We start from the raw sequence: 17664 nt of genomic DNA, 5'->3' as shown, positions 1-17664 counted from the left end.
GCGAGCAGTTCATACGCTGGTCGATGTACTCGATTAATCTAATAAATAGCGGACATGACGTATGGTGCGAGCGGCCAGGGGGCGTTTTTAACAAATAAACGAGCGTATGTTTTGCTCGTTCGTTCAGACTTAGAGGTGTGAACAGACTGCAATGTGCGTACGGATCATTTGAATAGCCACCCCTTGTTTTTAAACGAACGACCGCAAATAGCGTCCGGCTCTGAATGAGGGCCTTAGAGGCGTGAACAGACTGCAATGTGCGTACGGATCATTTGAATAGCCACCCCTTGTTTTTAAACGAACGACCGCAAATAGCGTCCGGCTCTGAATGAGGGCCATGGAGCCCGTTTAAAAACACCAAATACCTTCAGCAAGTCAAATCGGGGGGTACCATAGGGAACCCCCATGTCAGAGCATCTTATGGGGGGTGTCAGGCTGATTTCCCCAAATCTGACAGGACTTTCCGCCTGTTCAAGTTTCGCCTGGTCCCGATTTCGCCTACTTTCAAATTGAATACGGGGTAAAGTGTGCACGCACGTGATACTTTTCCGCCTACAAAACAGGCGATGTAGGCGAAAAGTCCGGGGGGCAGAAAAGTATCACAGGTCCGCTCAAATTGAATACGGCTCATGGCCTGTAACGTAAATGTTAGGAGCTGATTGGTCGGTACTTTGGGGTCTGTGTACTAATCTTTGGAGAGAGCTAAAGTGGACAGAGACAAAGGACCTCATTCAGAGGCGGACGTAAGCGGACGCTTGGTCGTACCCAGCGATGTTCGCTAAACTGCGCATACGTAAGATTCGTAATGCGTGTGCGCAACCTAGCTGTTGCGATCGGAAATTTCTCTCTCCTTGAACACAGCCAGGTCGATAGTTTGAGTGACAGGATGAGGCGTTTGTGGGTGGTAACAGGGGAAGGTGCTTGTGAACGGGGGAGTGGAGATCCGATCGCAGGCGTGCCTAATTATGCAAACGGCGTTTAATGGGAGTGCATAATTACCTAAGTAGTGTCATGGCACACGTGACATGGGAGGTTTTACACTGACCTGATCGTAGAGCTTAAGAGAGGGTATGGTCAGCCTTAAGCTCTGCGAGCAGCTCCGATGGTTCCCGATGGTCTCGATTAATCCTTTTATCCCCGGAGATGACGTGTGTTGCGATCAAGAAGGGGGCGTGTTTTTAGTCTTATGGCTGCTTCTTACCCTCGCTCGTCCAGCTAACGATCCCATCTTAGCGACACAACTTGCGAGCGCTTAATTTGCATATCCGGGCCCCTTTTCCCTTACGAGAAAGCGGACCTAACGACGGACTCTGAATGAGGTCCAAAGTACCAACCAATCAGATCCTAGCTGTCACTTTACAGGCTGTGTTTGTAAAATGAGTGTTAGGAGCTGACTGGTCGGTACTTCATCTCCTTCCACTTTATCTCTCTCCAAGATTTGATAAATCTCCCCCTTAGGGAGTGGCAGCTGCAGGGCCCGCCATCCATCTCCCTCCTTCACCGGTTTATCCTCGGATATCCACATGCGGTAGCGACATTTGCTGTGTGTGGTCACATGACCCCCGCGTCTGTCTTGGGTTCCTCCACTTCTTTATACAAAAACAAACAAACAACACAACAACAAAAAACCATAATAAAAAACAGATGAGAATAATCTGTGCCCCTTAATGTCCACAGAGCCCTAGGCAGGAGCCTTGTTTGCCTAATGGATAAACAGACTCTTGTTTGGTGAATCACTGAAGAGAAAGCGATGTGTTGTTCATTGAGCCTGGGCAATCCGACGGTGGATGACGCCTTCACACAGTGAATAAACAGCCTATGTATAATCTGCAATCATTTCCCCATTACATTACCATATATACGCAGTAACATATCACAGCAGAATTACCTGTATGTATGTACAGGACATGATTACGCGCAGTACAAACATGAGTTGGAGCTTCCACAATAATCACCTCTTTTTTCCTTTCTAAACAATTGATTTCTTTCTTTAATGGCCTAAGAACACCTTTAATGATCACAATGGAACCGGCTGTTTGCATAACACTGTGTGTGATTACCTTTAAATAATTAACCAACGAAAGGATTCTGCGAGGTCCTACATCTTCCCTCTAATGTCTGCAACAGATAAAACTGTCAGCCGGCAGAGCCGCAGGTTCAGGGTTGCAGGTTAATTGCTGTTTGCCAGCTAATTATAGATTAATTCTACATTAGCCCAACAAAATAAAGAGCACAATAGCAGCGCTGTCAGTATACTTTATTATAGGAATGTATGGACCTACCGTAGGGATGGACGACGCCTTCCAGACTGGTTCCCTGCAAGGTTGCACCTTTTTTCAATTTTATTTCTTCTAACCATCGCCAGGAAATACTTTGTGGGCCCTGATTTGGCATCAGTTTCCACAACAGCAAAAAAAAAATAACCAGATACCATCGTAGGTTTCATAATATTATCTGCACTTGAATATAATGATGCATTTCTGTTGCTAGTTTGCGCTGTCCTGGATGAAACGCATAAAATATACAGGAATAATATGGCAGCCCAACGTGGCATATCATTTGAGGGGACAGTTGAGTTTATTGAGGCTGGGATGGAGCTGATCTGGGCATCAACCCCCCCCCCCCCTCCTGCCTGTCCTATCTCCGAACTTATTCATCCCTTTAGATGTGTAGAGTGTTATTGTCTTACAAGGGACTTTGGTTTTTGAATCAGACCCCTCCCTAGTTTTTATTGCCCACCCCCATTGCCTGGCGCAAAAGCATCATGACACTGACACCTTTCTCCAGCCTCCGCTGCGTACTTACCTACTCTCCCAGAACGTCCACAGACACCCAAAACTCCTGCCGCCACGTGTCATTATAGCCCCGCCCTCCACTTCACAAAGACGGGAAGTGTGTATAGCGGGGGAGGATCGTTGACAACGCAATCTCATTACCACACCCTGTACTGCCCATTTTGTTGTCCCACGCCCCCAGGACCTCCCACCTGGGGCAGCCAAAACATTGGTAACTGTGCTCCACTGGCAGCAAATGCTGTTGCGGGACTTGTAAGTGTAATTTTTCTACTTAATTTGTCTTCCTCAGGACTAAGAACGAGCGGGACTCATCCTTAGCAATTTGAGGTATTTGCCAAGGATGAGTCCCAATCTTCCTTAGCAATGAAAGTGTTAAAATAGGGGGAATAAAGAGTATCTTTGTCTTATAGACCCCTTAGGCAATGCACAAGGACCCCAGGGTGGTGATACAGATGTGTCCTCATACACTTAGCATTTATATACCATACGTAGCGAGATGACCGGCGCTACTGAGCCGCTCCAAGAGGTGTAACGTGCCATCTTTTTCTTTATATTATGCATCTTATTCACATTGCAGATGCAGCAAAAACACCCCTCGCACTGTATGAGAGACTCTGGGCTATGACAGGAATACGTTTTACCCATGTACAAAGTCGCAGGTGAATCACAACAGAACTTGGCATGAAAAGAAGCCGCGGCCGCTGCCTTCGCGGCACTTCCTACACAGATTGAGATTTATGCGCGCACATGCGTACAAAAATTACACATAAAGATTGATCAGTGTAATCTCATTTTTGTCGCTCCCAGTTGTTTTATTTATGCAAATAAAAGCGCACATTCTGCACGAGAAAGTCACTCGCCGCGGCCGAGTCACACGGGACCTGGATCGCCGAAGGGGGGCTGTTTGGTGTGACTGAAGCCATAGAGCATGACGATACATCTATATGACTTATATCTCTTGGAGGATGCAATTTTTTATTTTATTCTCTATGTAACATTGTTTGGTCATTTTCTGCTAAAAGCAATCAACCCAAGGTTAACGCCTCAAGGGTCACACGATTCCCTAGTGATTCCCCCGGGCCTCATTTACATGTGTTTCTGTATGTAGGTGACGAGTATAATATAAGACATCATAACGGAACAATAAAGTGTATATCTGGGTACACACTAGGTTGACGGAGCGGCCGTTCTGTCTGATGATTGGTAAGTGTACACACACATGCCAATTTGTCTGCCCGATGTGCCAGGCTTGACAGCTCAAATGGGCGGGCGCCTGCCCACTTGAGCTGTCAATCACGGCCGGGCACCTCAGCAAGTGTACGGGAGATCGGCCAGTCACCCGTACGCACCAGCAGATGGCCGATATATCTTTCAGATATGTTGGCCATCTGCTGTGCTGCACAGCAAATCGGATATGTCTGTGAAAGACGTCGTTCACAGACATATCTGCTGTACACACCCGGCGATGCGCTATAGATATATCGCACGTTCAAACGTGCGGGCGCTATATCTATCAGTGTGTACCCGGCTTAAATGTGACACTCTGCTGCATGGGCTGATAAACCAGGATGTGTATTTATTTATGCTATTTCCCAGCACAGTCTGATTGGCCGATAACCACTCACCCCGTCCCTGATGCAGGGGGAGGGGCATACTGAACGCAATGCCATTGCTGGCGGAGATGAGCGATAATTTGCTACTGTGCGTGCGCAAAATATTCTGAAAACCCCTACGGTGCAGGTGTTACCCTGAGTGTACGCACAATTGCGCTGCTGCCTACAGGATCACTGGCATTAGGAACGATCACTGGCGGAGTTTCACGGACACTGTAAGGAGGAGCTCAGGGCTTGCCCTTTCCGGCGCTAACAAGTGCACAAGGGGAAGGCTGAAACTGGCATTTGCATATTATCGCGGCAGCCACTGTGCCGAAAATTGCAACCGCGGCTGCAATAGCGTCCGCCTCTGAATACGGCCCACACTGTGAGAACGACAGCAGTGCCCTGGTTACCGACAGTACCAGCCATTATGTGACTTGAGAAGACGTGACGTCAGCGGTCACCTGAATCGCTCTGCGTACAGTATATAGGCAGCTCTCCTATAGAATAGCTTATAGTACATCTGGCTCACTCCTACAGCAGAATAAATATTATAACTTCCTGGAGAGAGATGGGCTGGCCCATTACAGAGTTAATACAGTGAGGAAATGAAATACCGCTATGAACATTGAGTGTCCTAAACCTAATATGTATTCCCCCGAGTGAGGACGTGGAGCAGTTTGGCAGTTACTCTGTGTGCACAATCCGAACACGTATGTCCATCGCTGCCAGCATTCTGCAATCATCTGCAGGGACCGTGCCAGCGAGTCAGGATATCTAATAACGAGGTATTGTCTCAGCAGACCCTGGAGTACTACAAATCCCATAGTGTCATTTGTAATAAATCTTGACTATAATGCTCCTTTGTTTAATTTTAAGAACTCGTCTACAATAAAACGTAACCTATATACAGTATATATATATATATATATATATATATTCCTGTATGTAGGCTATGCAGGTTAAGTCTTATTGTAGAAGAGCACAATACTATATACTCAGGTTCTGTACACATGGCGATCACCTATAAAGCTCTCGCGGGGCCTATTCATCAACACTAAAATAACGTTTTTAAGGACATTTTCCTTAAATAACGTTATTTTGGTATTCATGTAGCCACTTAGCACAGGAGATATCACAGATATCTCCTTGCTAAGTTCCCCTGCGTTAATTTCCACACTCCCCATACATTAGTACATTAGTATGGGTACATTAGTACATTAGTATGGGGACATTAGTACATTAGTACATTAGTATGGGTACATTAGTACATTAGTATGGGGACATTAGTACATTAGTACATTAGTATGGGGACATTAGTACATTAGTATGGGGATGTGGAAATTGTGGTATTCATCAAATTCCGAAAATTATGAATTTTCGGAATTTGATGCAGTTACTATTCGCCACTGTGAGGTGGTGAATAGCAGAATCGACTTACCTGTATCCGCATGTGCAGGTCCCCCGACGAGTCCCTCCGGCGCTCTGCTCCGTCCTCAGGCTCCGGAGGCTGGTCTGTCATGTGTGCTCCCCAGCAGAGCACAAGAAAGTTTAGAAAAAATAATAATTTTTTTTTTCTTCTAATCTATCATGTGGTCTGCAGGGAAACCACATGACCGACCAGCAGGACGGAGCCGGGGGCTGCTGCGCGGACAGGTAAGTCGTTGAGCGGAGGGGGGGGTTGGGGGGGTACACAAACTTACTGCATCTGTAGGCAGTGCTGTGCATGCGCTGGTATTACAGATGTAACAGCGCATGCGCAGCACTGTTTCCAGATGCGATAAGGTAGTGTAGGCAGGAAAAGTATCTATTTCCCGAAAAGCTGTCATCGCAAAAATGACAGGTACCGGAATAGATACTTATGGAGAGGTGGAATGATGAATTCCACCTATAATTAGCTAGAACTCCATGAGAGTTCTAAACCTAATTATCTCCATCAAAATTTTTAGGTTTAATGAATAGGCCCCTCAATACTCTTCCCCTACACCTCTAACCTTCTCTCCCTCTGCACTCCACTTTGCTCCGCCAGTGACTGTCACCTCGTCCCACTCCAGCTTCAGAGACATCACCCCTGCTGCTCCTGACCACTGGAACTCTCTCCCTCTCCCTATCAGACTCTCCACCTCTAGCTTCAAACGGGCTCTGAAAAACAACTTCTCTATTACAGCCTTCCAGCTCTCATCCTAACCCACCGCTCCATGCTCCTCGCTTAACGTTCCCCATCCATTCGCCCCTCCCCTTTAGAGTGTGAGCTCTCACGAGCAGGGTCCTCTTCCCTCATGTGCCTGCTTTTACTTCCCTGACTTATATAACATCATCTCCTACCCATTGCCATCAACGGCACCAAACCTTTAGGGTTCAGCGGGCAATGCTTCTGTGGGTAGTACGACTGAATATGCAGCAATGGTTATATAGCTGCTCCCGTCTTCTGCATGTTTTATTTTACTATAATTCTTTTGCACTTTTTTCTTGTTACGTTTGCACTGTTTCTGTTTATGTGGTGCCATATAAATAAAGAATAATAATAATGATGATAATAATAATAATTATTATTATTAATAACAATTACGTATATAGTGCCAGCATGTTCATTTGCGCTTTACAATTGAATTATCATCAGTAATTATAATAATTTTCTTTGCAGGTGATATAACCGAACTAATGGTACATTCGGAGTCCAGAACGTGTCAGGACCAAGTAAGTACGATCCAATTACACATCCGGGGTTAAAACTCTAATTCTCTACTTTGAACCTTTGGTGGACGAAAGGACTAGAGGGGGCAATTCTTAAAGACGAAGCCTCATAGCCTCCAGTAGTGTAGGAGAAGGGGGGCATTAAACTGTCCCGGCCCAACACAGCACTAGAAGGGGCTGAGATGACATCTCCCAAAAAGCACATTGGCCCAGATTCAGAGACGGACGCTCTGACCAGAGCGCTCGCTCTGAATCAGGGCCCACCTCCAGAATTATGGAGCGTCCTCCTGGACGCTCGTACAGCTGTGGGTCACCACCCACAGCATATACGAGCGTGCAGGTTGATGGTCGCGATGGTCTTGACCATCGCGACCATCGCCACTGCGAGCCGAAGCCTGCGGTTGAGAAACTCAATCAGAGCCAAAATCACTCCCACTGACATCACTAGTGATGTCAGTGGGGCCGGCTTCTGACGGTAGGCGTTCCCTTGGGAACGCCTCCGTCTGGGAGGCACGCCCCCGGCACGCCCACCAAAGGGGGCGTGCTGTCAATCAACATCAACAGCACGCCCCCTTTGATCAGACACAACGAGCGAAGGAAAGTCCTTCGCTCGTCGCGTCTCGCGCATGCGCACGACGGAGCTCCCTCCGTCGTGCGCATGCGCAGTGCACACCATCGACCCACTTGCGAGCGGACAGCCGCTCGCGAGTGGGTCTGAATCAGGCCCTTTGTGCGTTTCCTATCACTCCTATATAATTAATATTACTCCATGTGGGGCCAGAAAAATCCCTTCAAATACATGGAAGGCTATGTTACTCTCCACCGGTCCCACGTCACAGATGGCGCCCCTCTCCCAAAGATATCGGGGGGAGTGTTATTGCTTTATTCCTCATACCGCACAAAATGTAGTTTTTTAGTGGTAAGACATCCAGGGGCTAGGGGTTCCTTACTCAACGAGCCCTCTTCTTTATCGGGGCAGGATTATCTAATGGCCTCTGGCTGGGTATGGATGGCCAGGTGGCCGCTCCAAAAATAAAAAAAAAACGCCCTGATTCAGAGCGAGCGCTCTTTCAGAGCGTCCGGCTCTGAATCAGGGCCTCAGTCCGTCCCTACACATGCCCTATTCAAAATGGAGGATTGTTAGTGACACTACCAGCTTCAGACTGCATGTAATGGGCGCGTCTCAGTGTAATGGTACAGCACTGAGTAATATTATATACAGGCGCTATATAAATAGAGAGTAATAAAAAAATATTATATGAGGCCTTTAATGCAATAGAGCATCAGCCATTCTCAGTAGAATCCTGGCAGAGATTGTAGAACGGATGCCAGAATAAAATTGGCATTTATCACTTGTACTTGGTGTATAAAATACCTGTTCCAAGTTTTGGGATAAGTCCCTCTTTAAGGACATTTGTCACTACTGAGGAAATATGCCCAGATGGCTCCCGGTGGTGGAGGTTGGGGTCCCCCGCAGGCAGCCAGGCCCCCCACCCTGTCCTCCCCATGTACAATGACAGCTATCCGGCAGATTCCAGTAACCCTTTCTCTGCCGGAGGCAGACGTTTGATCACCCCAGTCTGCAGGTGGCACACTTTGCACAGGCTGGGCACACAAAGCCACGGCCTGTGCCACGCACTTGTTAGTTTGCGGAAGTGTGTCTGTGTTTGTCTGCGAGGGGTTTTGTTGCTTGCGTCCTGTTGATTGAAGAGTTTTTTTTTCACATTTGCTTGTTAATTATGTGGCCATCTGGATTCAAGTTAATTGTAAATTTACCAAAAGTACAAAGAGAATACATCTTGCTTAAAGCTGGAAAAGCTCAAACCCACATTTCCTACAGCACATTAGTGTTTACGGTGGTAGAGATCTTATTCTAGATAACATCAATCATTTCTCTCTGGCTCCTGTCTACAGGAAATGTGGCTCTGTGTATACAGTAAGATGTGTTATATATTAATGGTGGAAGCTGTGACTGCCGGAGCGTAGCATGTAACGTAATGGCGCTGTGGGTATAGGCCGGCAGCAGGAAGCGGCGGAATGATGCGGTAGGAGGACGCAGACCTGACACCATTCGCCTTTGAGCGAACCTCTGCAAATCGGCTCCATTACAGGGAAATAAAAATAAAATAAAAACTGAACAATAAGAATTCCGTCCAGTCAGTGTCAGGAGACAAAAAGTAATGATGGAGGGAAATCAGATGATTATTTAGCCGATTCTATTCTGTCCTAATCCTTCGACTGGCGACAGGGGCTTATTTAGCTGCCTGAGTGTAACCTGATTGCCCTGGTGCACCAAACGCAGCGTCTCTATGTCCAGTTTGACCGCACGGATTCAGATCCCGATTACAGGATTCCCATAATATTGAAATGAAAAATCAGGATAATCATGTGACTAGAAGGCTACTCAGACCATGGGCCACATTCAATTAGTTTCGTACACCCGCAATCCCGGACTTTTCGCCTACATCACGTACTTTGGATGCGAAAAGTTTTCGTGTACACCCCCGCTATTTGCCATATTCAGGGCCTGAATCAGACCCGATCGCGTTGAGCGCTTGCAAGCGGGTCGATGTTGGCCCAGTGCGCACGCGCACGACGGAGGCAGCTCCGTCGTGCGCATGCGTGAGACCTGGATAGCGACGGGCAAGCCGTCGCTCCGGGTCTCGCTACAAAGGGGGCGTGCTGTCGATGGTGAGTGACAGCACGCCCCCTTTGGTGGGCGTGCCGGGGGCGTGGCTGCCCAGACGGAGGCGTTCCCATGGGAACGCCTACTGTCTAGGGCCGGCCCCACTGACATCACAAGTGATGTCAGTGGGAGTGCTCTCGGCTCTAATAGAGCCAAAAGCACTCCAGGGATTGCGGCAGCGAGACCCTACCACAAGGGTCTCGTCACAAGCCCGATGGTCGCGATGGTCTTGACCATCGCAACCATCTTCCTGGCTGCTTGCTATAGCTGTGGGTGGTCACCCACAGCTATACGAGCGGCCAGGAGGCCGCTCTAAAAATTAAGAGGGACGGCCCTAATTCAGAGCGAGCTCTCTGTCAGAGCGTCCGGCTCTGAATCAGGGCCTCAATTCCAAAGGACGCGTAAAGTGTCCCGGCGATACTCAAACAGGTGAAAACTAAAGTGCTGTAAAAAATGGAGAAATCAGACTGACACCCCCCAAAAGATGCACTAACATTTGGGATCAGTATAGATGTCCCCGATTAGCCCCCCTGGAGCTATTTGGGGTAGTTAAGTGCTTTCAGTTGTCTCTATAAAGCGTATTTGCAGAAGTGGTGAAGAATAGCATTAAGCAATTTTTTTGGGAGAAAATAACTATTCCTGTCAAATTTGCGGGTACATTAAAATGGGTGCAAGCATGGTTTAAAATCACTAAAGTGTAGTTTTAAGTGCCGCCAAAAACGCACCTTCAGCAAACACCTGCAATTAAAATACACCACCCCCATATTTGCAGCTCCTCCAAAGGCTATTTCGCTACTTTTTATGTGTGTACCCCCACTTCCTCACTTTTTTTTAGGCATTCTTTTACGTAGTTATCCTTTGGGGGGCTGTCCCAAGGGTGTAGAGTGGTTTCCGCACCTTTGCACCCCAAAACTGCAATTCTTTTTTTCGCCTGCTATTCATAGGTGAAACTTTTTTGCCTATTATATTGCATTGACTTTCCGAATACGGTGATACTTTTCCGCCTGGCGAAATTATTCCATCTGCGATACTTTTTTGCGGATTCTGACTTTTTGCCAGCAATTGGATACGGGCCCTTATCACATAACCCCGTACCACATTTTAGGTTCCAGATTGGGTAAAGCAGTTATAAAAACTATTCCCACTTACGTTAAATTTGGGGCATCCAGACTATGCATTATGGGAACATTAAGCCTATCTGGGGAATACATTGACACACGATTGCCCTACCAATTAGTGCGACCCACCGTGACCACCCACAATGGTGAATCATGGTCATTATCCAACTGTGTTTTACGACAGGCTTGATGGAAATGTTACGGGTTTGTTGGTCGAGACTTGGGACAATTTTGCGCCCGTGTACACAGCGATATCCGGACAGTTTGGTCTGAAACAGCCAATCAGGACCTAAAACATCCGCATTGTCCAAGACAAAAAATGTTTGCCCTGTCATGAATCATATTTGAAACCCCCATCCCTCGGCATGACACAGGCCTTAGTAATACGCTAGTCGTGAAGTTGGGGCAGAAGTACCTGTACAGTGTTTTATGTTTAATTGTTACTTAACTCTGTCCTGCTAACATTAAATCCTCTGCAGAACTCACTTTCAAGGGAGGTCCATAAATTGTCTCCCTGACATTGTGAGATAAGAGCGGACACATAGGCAGGAGCAGAGTTATGGGCTGTTCTGGAGGAACCTGATGGGTTTAATTCTCCAGGACAGATTATATATAGGGGCAGCGCCTGGCTGAGAGGAGAGAAGTGATCGATCAGCGGCGATGAGAGGAGCAGGAGCATTTGGGGAGGGATGGGTAGAGGGGTCACTCAGGACATTACAAACTATTTGGACAGAGTTTTTTTTTTTTAATACACACAACGTGGGCAAAGTACACAGGGCCACTGCTACCGTTAGGCAAACCCAGGTGGGCGCCTAGTGCCCCATGGTGGCCCTGAGTGTTGTTAATGTTTTCGTGTTGGCAATGGACATGTAGGGAGAAGCAGGTGGCATCTCCTTCAATGTAAACACATGTGTAACTATTATTATGGACGGCTTCTGCTCCAGTGATGGGCAGGGAGGTTGACATAAGGCTATGATGGCACAGTCCAGCGGGACAGTCCCAGGGCAATAGGAGAGGAAGATTTACTCTCCTTCCCTATTGGGGATTGGGTGCTGTGGGAGAACACGCTGCACCTGCAGATCGCCCGTCGCGCTGCAATGCACAAACACGTATCTAGATAACTTGAATTTGTCTCTTGTGAGCATGGGCCAGTTTTGGAGGATGGGGTGTGTATTTACTTGGCTGCTCATCCAGAATTTTTGGGGAGTACTTTGGATGCCCAAAAGAGTAGGTTACCCACCAGCATCCCTCCCACTTCCAAAGGGGGGACAGGGGAAAGCACATTGGTGGAATTCTCAGAAAGTAGCATCAACTTGGTCCTGCCAGCCTGGCCCACCCCAGAAAAGACTGATGATATATAAAGAAATGTGTGGGGTAAATGGCATATAAAGGGGCAGGTTTAGGCTCTGATGACTTGTAAGGTGCACGTGGGGGCTCTGATGGCATGTTACTTTGGTTTTGACCACACCTCTGGCCACACCTCCTGGCCATGCCAACTGTCCAGAAATCTGAAATTAAAAAGGTGGTAACACTAGCCCCACAGTGATTAGTTGACTATACGCTCTGGGAACTTTTCCAGAGGGGAGCATTTTAAAGTTGGCAAGTATGGCAGAATGGGAGGATGGAGCCGCACAGCTGGGCCCACCCCTAGGTTTTGCTAAGGGGTCCAACAATGCTTTGTCACTATCACCAATGGTAGAAGGGAAATACCAAAGGTGGCATGACTGATGCCAACGCCAAGGGTGCAAGGGCGAGGAAGCATGATGGCTGCCCATTATTTGCCTAAGCAGCATCTGTTCCCTGTCCCCTGAAGGTTTCCATTCTCCTGAGAAGACTGTGATGTTGGTGAACATGTTCAGAGATGGTGGTGACCTGGGGACCTCATTAGAGTCTCTCGCTAGCGCTGTGTGCTCGCAATCGGCCCGATGGTTTGCGTACGCACATGCGCACGCTTCTTTCTGCGCGTGTACAAACTACTCTATCGCAGGCCACTCGCTCGCCCAGCAAAGACAGCCCAGTGAAATGAGTGACAGGAGAGGCCGTTTGTGGGTGGTAACAGGGGCAGGACACTAATAACGGGGGAGTGGAGGTGCGAACGCAGGCGTGCCCGAGTGTTTCAACGCCATTTTAGAGGCGTGCATAATTAACACGCAGCGTCATAGTACACGTCACATGCCTGATTTTTACACTGAAGTCCTCGCAGTGCTGGCGGTAGGGTAAGGCAACCACAAGCGCTGCGATCGCTTCCGATTGTCCTCGATGTACCGATGTTTTAAAACACTTCCTGGAGATGACGTGTTGCTGGTGGACGGCTCTGCCTGTGCGATTGGGCGTACGCTGGCCGCTCGCTAAGACACGGTGGGCATGCTTATGCCTTGGCGAGCGATCGCTTCCCGTGGCGTCACTTTGACAAATTTGCATATGCTGGGGGCGAGCGATCGCATCTAGCGAGAGACTCTGAATGAGGTCCTGGGTGCGGAGGTTAGGGAGGGGTTAGCTGACCTGCCCAAGGAAGTAAACTACCCTTGTACGACCCTGGTAAGCAGCCCTGCTCGGATGCACACTGGAGAGATCCCTTTAGGACGCTGTTTGTGCGTTCTTGGTAAATGTCTAGCTAAAATGCAGGCCCTGTATCATGCATTGCCTTCCCAGCGTGATAAGATGTCTTTGTTAACATCTGTGCCCTGCAGTAAGATCGACGCTTAACACCATTTAACGAGCTGCAGGTAACATTTACTCCTACCATTGTAAATGTTCACTTTGAACAAATCTCACACGACGACGTTGAACGCCTGAGATAACTCACCCGTCTCCCCGTCGCTGTGCTACGCACGATCCCGTCTGCAGAACAACTCAGCATATGCCATCTCAGATTAAGCCACAATCCTAACTGCACACGTGCTGCCACAGTGTTAGCGGGTTCATGGCGGCAGAGCCGGTGCTCTCCTGTCATTTCTGTACAAAGCGCCCGACAGCTCGGAGTATTTACTTTCACTAATAGGAGTGGAAGGAGCCGCGTGGCCTCTGTGCAGGAGCAGAAATAAAGCAGCTAGGCCTCAGGTTTTTTTTTTCCCGTTCCCCACGTCTTTTCAACGTAGCCCAGAATCCTTTTGGGCCTTTGGGTGAATCAATAGAGGGAGGGCAGCAAGTGCACAAACAGCGCGCTAGGAAAATCGGCACGGTTATGTTATCGTCCCTCCGTGGGATATAGTCATGAAAGATGCAATGTTATGGCGGGGGGGGGGAATAAAATGTACGTACATGCTGCATTATATATGAAACACAGCTCGGAGACATGAGGCGATGCAGAAAAAACGTCTCATGTCTTCTGCGTCACTGATGCTGATGGGGTGCGAATTTCTGAGGTAAACAGAGAAAATAAACGATCGTGTTCCAGCGTAGGCTGACTGGGAACCAGTGACGTCCCCTGTGGTATGAGATGAAGAACCAGCACTAGCCACAGAGCTGTATCCTCATCGGTTCAGTGACATCACAGGTACAATGGTGGAGCCATTAAGGGAACTCCAGGCCTGATCCAGAGATTGACGCTGCGCCGATATTCACACAGTAAAGCGATTATCGTAAACTGCACATGCGTCGTGGTTTCACTGCGCATGCGTCAAGGTGTATTGCCGTTGTCTATTTACCTGCAGTGTGACTTACAGTCACGGAGAGTTTGGGGGAGGTAAGGGTGGAGCAGCGACAAAAACGCAAGCGCGTCAATACCACTTGCGTCTGCGATTCCCTTACGCAATAATGATGGCTCCGGCATTTCATTGCGAGCGCCCATTCTGCGCGACCATAGGGTTACTCAGTTATACAGGGTTTTCGAAGGATGTGCGAGCAGCTCTGCGTCTTTGTACATCGATGCCTGGATTTGCGAAGGCGCCGGGGTGTGTCTCAATGCAAATCTAGGCGCCTGCGACATTTGCATATTTCCCCACAGCCCCTGCGTGCAAATTCACAGCTGCGGTGAGATTAGCGCACATCTCAGTCCGCATAAGGTCCTCGGTGTTAATATTTTGTGGGGGGGGGAGCCCAAAGCACTGAGGGGGAGATGTACCAAGCCTTGGAGAGAGAGCAAGGTGGGAAGCTGCTCAAAGCAACCAATCAGCTCTTGGCATTTATCTAGAACAGTCTATGAAGTGAGAGTTAGAAGCTGATTGGTTGCTCTGTGAGCAGCGGCCCCGCCCCTTTATCTCTCTGCAACGTTCACTCTGTCAGGGAGAATACTCCCCTTATTCCGCATTCAGACTCAGGGCCGAAGAGAGATCCAGTGGATCCTGATACTGGGTGGAAGGGGGGCATTGGCAAGTGGGGTTGTAGTAACAGCCCATCGTATTGCCTTTGTAGGGGTGTGTGCGGCATCATCATGAGGGGCATTGTTACACCTCCCTGGCAAGCACATGGGAGATTCTTGGGTATTTTGTAGCATTTCCACATGGTTACCGGGCCATTTATCGTTTGATGAATAGGCCCCAGTAATTTATATATACAGTAGTCCCTCTTACCTCTATGGGATCAATCCTATTAGGTGCAAATTGCGAGATGCGGGGTGCGAGTTGCGATTTTCACTCCGACTTCGCATAGCGAATTCATTTTGCAACCCAATTAGCAACTCGCACTGTATCGGTCAGACTGAATTCGCAACTTTCCACTCGCACCTCCCTGAGGGTGAGAGATGGAAAGGAGAATCTTTATTTTACGGTTAAAATGTGGGGACCCTGTGCTGAACCCCTAGGACACCCCCCTAATGACCAATTAGGCAATTGGAAGTTTCTAATTAGCTTATTTAGTCCAATAATTACCCCAAAATCTATTTTTTCATTAGTTTAGGCACCCCAAATTTAATTACAATAATTTTTGAGTTGAAAAATAACTGTTTTCTATAAAAAAAAATTCCATTTTTTCAAGGTGCCCTCAAAGTACCCCAAAAATCACCCTTTTTCCTACTTTTTTTTTTCATTTTTTGTTTAATTTGTTTGAAATTAAACAACAAAAGTTAGTTTTTGTATAATTTTATTGCATTTAAACAAAAAAGCACAAATCAGCCATTTGTCACCATTTCAAAACCTACAGTATCTTCCTAATGCCCACAAACAGCCGTCTATACGGTCCTGCTAACGAAATGATCCATTTTGGGGGGTCCAGGATGGTCTCCCCACATGTTCATGCATTTCTCTCACATCTCGTTTGGCAGTCAGTACGCACCCCTCCGCTGTGAGTAGTGCGAATAGGCATTTTTAATTGGATTGGAGAATTCTAGGGAGCGCGCTTCATGGCGATGTGTGCGAGTTTAAAGAAACAAACTCGCTACTCGCCATTCGCACCTAATTGGATCGAGCCCATTGTCTGTCTGTTATAAATACCCAGATTTATTCTACTGCTGTTATTTCCCATTCTAAAGCGAAACGGAATATGCTGCGCTATAAAAGAATCTGATAATAATAATAATACTTGAAGCTTGCGTCGACGAACTTTGCAACTTTGGTGCAACTGAGCTTTCCGTCGCAATACTCCATTTGCGTGCACTGCGACACTGCTTATCGCTAATAGGAACCCAGCGAGATGGATCCCAAGATGAATCGCAGTCAATCCACCAAGGTGGCTGTCACAACCGCGTGCAGGCGACTGCTTTGGGGTTAAAAGTAAAACGCCTGTCCTTTTCCTTGGCCGAGCACAAATTAAATATTAATGAACTCCAGTAGATCCGTGCCATCAGTGAGCAAATAAAAAGTTAAATAAAATAACAAAAAAAAAATGTATCTGACAAAGCAAAACGTTATCAGTCAGCATGAAGCGCTGCGGAACGTGTATTGTGTGGGGACCTGAATGGGCGAGGAGGAGACGGTCTGCAGAACAGGCTGCTGTTTGCTGTAAGAATTGAGATCAAAGCAATGCGGCTGTTTGACCAGAATCAATATTTAACCTGAGTCCCCAGTGCAGTGTTTATATTTATTACACTCTACAATGTACGTTTGTTTTTCTGGGGGAAAAAAGCTCCTTGTGATCTTACTAGTGACACACTTACATGTGAGATCACCGCACTATTATAATGTGGATATATTCGGGTGTGGGAGAAGTATAACTATGACACAAACGCTGTTCAACTACAAGACACTGAAACGGTGGTAGCTTATGCCGCAATATATACCGTAGGTGGTGACGTCGAACAAGTGGCCCCCAATCTTATTGCGTTACCTCCCCCCCAGAGCCTAACCCCTGAAATCAATTTAGATAATTATTGGACATGTTGGTATAGGCAGTGGGAAAAATGGTCGCTGTCAGCACGTTTATACCGCTGTCTTCAGGTTCCGGCTACGCCTGAAGTGATCTGTCCCAACATGAGCTGCCAAATTCAACATTAGAACCGTCACTCAGCACTCGGAGTAACCCGTCTGGGGCCAGATAAACATAGGCTAATACAATCTGTGGTGTGTCATCTGTGGTGGGACTACAAGTCTCAGCATGAATGACACACGGTAGGGTGTGTTAATGTTAAAAATGTGGCAAAACATCAGTTTTGGAGGTTTACCACAACACATATGGCTCGCCGTATGCATGATATGTGGGACAGTCGTCTATAGGTGGCATTGCCTATACAAGCCTATGGGGTTCTTATTGCCTGTCTCCTGCGGGGTGTGGTTCATTCGATTGACAATAAAAAGGTCGACAGTCAATAGGTTTACAGGGGCAAACTGTCGTCATGTACAAAAGGACGACATACAAAAGGTCGACATAGAAGTAGGTCGACAGGTACAAAAGGCCAACATGGT

Source organism: Taudactylus pleione, unplaced genomic scaffold (assembly GCF_031769625.1).
Source record: "Taudactylus pleione unplaced genomic scaffold, aTauple2 ptg000906l, whole genome shotgun sequence".
NCBI classification, from domain to species: Eukaryota; Metazoa; Chordata; class Amphibia; order Anura; family Myobatrachidae; genus Taudactylus; species Taudactylus pleione.
This window is presented reverse-complemented; position numbering follows the sequence as displayed.